Below are 2,571 nucleotides of genomic sequence, written 5' to 3'. Positions count from 1 at the left end.
GGTGTGTTGTCAACATTGTTCTCATCCTAAATCCAAAGCACAGCACTGTACCAGCTACTAGGAAGAAAATTAACTCTATCCCTGCCGAAACCAGGACAGAGAGTCACCAAAATATATCTAGGAAATATAAATAAAAATGCACAGAAACCTAATGTAAATTGTTAAATAAATAATAAATAAAGGTAAGTATTAAATTTACTTGTTTCTGCTCTAAAGATTCAAATTAAACTTCAAATCACAGTTCAATTTCATTATGAAGATCAGGTTGTCTGCCTTACGTAATGACTTCATTGTATTGCCTGTGGTGAAGTGCTGAGCAGCTGCATCTTCCATAGCTATCCAAAAAAAAAAAATAAAAGAAAGAAATCTGATCACCTTCTACAAAGGCTTTACAGACATGTAAAGGATATGTAAAGGCATAGAAGAGAACCAGGACTGAGAGTCTTCACCCACGGGTGGGTCAACATCTTTCTTCATTATGGACCCATAAAAAAAGAAAACATACTAAAAACATAAGAGTTCTTCTTAACAAAAAAAACCAGCAATCCTGTTGTAACATATATTTAATTCAAATAGGTAGAAAAAGTCTGTTATTCACAGTCTCATTTGCAATAGATAAGAGCAGTATCCTATATTGGAACAAAGGTCTGTAGCCATGCTGAGGATCAGTACAAAGGGCTAATAAGGATTTCTCTGTAAGCAAATGAACATATCTGAAATGTGCTTTAATATACAAAACGTGCTTTAACTCTTTTAACAGATAGACCCTTTTTATCCCATCAAATGTGTGCCACGTATCATTTATTTTATTAATTTTGAGCTGTATTTCTTCCATCCTGCATTCTTCGTATTTCATTTTATTTACTCCCTGTGCTAGTGAAGCAGTAAAAACTTTAAGTCAAAAAAATACTAGGTATCAGAAACCTTTACTTTCTCTGAAGATAATCCTAAGCCATAGGTTATTTCCAACCTGCAAGGAGATGATAAAAAAATACTGTATTAGGGAAGATAGCAGGATACAAGCAATGACCCTGGAATTTAAAGTGAAGGAATAGATTGGTAACAAGTCAGCCATCTGCTACCTTGTATGCAACAAATGAGCATTTTCAAAACCCAGCTTGTTATTCAGCTGATGTAAATCATTGGCTTGGACCAAGAAACATATTCCAATCAGGAACTATCACATGGGATTTTACAACCACTCTGTAATTTTTTTTTTTTTAATATTACTCATCAAAACAATAGATTAAAAAAAGAAAGATTAAACATTTTTGAAGAAAGAGCATGCCTGCAGCTATTGCTATCTTGTCTTTTCTATGGGTAAATATGGAGAGAAAATTGGCCAATGCCAAAAGTTATGTTCAGCCAGTAATGAAGCCATGCAATTCACACATACTCAGCAAATATTCAAGTTATGCTTCCCACAGAAAACACAATCCACCAGATTCACAGACTTTTGTAAAAATGGTGGAAAAATGGACCTCAAAAACTATTCTAAGCTGACAGCTCTCAGACGTTTTCTCTTATTAAAGATACCCAGTGGCAGGGAATCTACAATGTTCCCAAGAGATTTATTCCAGTACTACATTATGCTTACAGTTCAAATATTTTTCCAGATGTGTAAACTGAATTTTTCTTGCTGCAAGACAAACAGACTACTTCTTATCTGTCTTGAACCTGTAGGAAAGGTCACCTTTTCTTCTTTACAACAAAATTGTGTAACTCTGGGCAGTAATTGTGTCCCTATTAAATATCTCTTAAGTCCGGTAAGCATTCACAGTCTCAATAATATTTTTATATGTCATGTTGTCCCAACCATCTCCTGTTGGTCCGTATCTTTCCTGACGTTCATTCAGTGCCCAGAAGAGAACACAGCATTCCTGTGAAAGACTTTCCAGTACTATGACGGTGCAGTCATATCACTTTACAGATCCATATCTGTAGTCGGTTGTTCCTGCTAAATTACAATACCTTGTGTTGTCTTGAAGAGCTTTGTATTATTTTCATATCATATCTCCAATCTGTTAAGACCTACTGAATTCTAATCCCTCCTCCAAAATAATTTAATTCTCTCCTGGTTTCAGGCAGTCTGAAACAGCAATAAGTCAAGTGGTTAATAAAAGTTTTTAATAACACAAGATCCAGATGCCTTACATTTCCATTTTGAAAAAAAAATCAATATAATCTACTCTTTCTGTATATTTGTAGAAACACTTTTGCACCCATGCTATAGTATTTTTCTCAAGAACATCTCAATAGCTTGTTTATAAGTAAGCTGGGTGAAACAGTGCCAAAAGCCTTTCTGAAACTAAGATGTATGATATCTACAATTTAGATAAAGCCGTCGCCAGAAGGAATGTGGCGACCCAGACGGAGCCCTCATGCAAGCACGCAGCTGTCCAGGTCTCTGGCTGCAGGGAGTGCCTGAGCCTGTCGGCTGTAGTGGAGGGCGGCAGAGACAACACCTGTGTGCGGTGTGACCAGGTGGATGATCTGCTCTGCCTGGTGGCGGAGCTGAAGGAGGAAGTGGAGAGGCTAAGGAGTATCTGGGAGTGTGAGAGGGAGATAGAT

Source organism: Pygoscelis adeliae, unplaced genomic scaffold (assembly GCF_000699105.1).
Source record: "Pygoscelis adeliae isolate BGI_AS28 unplaced genomic scaffold, ASM69910v1 Scaffold168, whole genome shotgun sequence".
In the NCBI taxonomy this organism is placed as follows: domain Eukaryota; kingdom Metazoa; phylum Chordata; class Aves; order Sphenisciformes; family Spheniscidae; genus Pygoscelis; species Pygoscelis adeliae.
The sequence above is the reverse complement of the archived record's forward strand: the minus strand, read 5'-3'. Positions refer to the sequence as shown.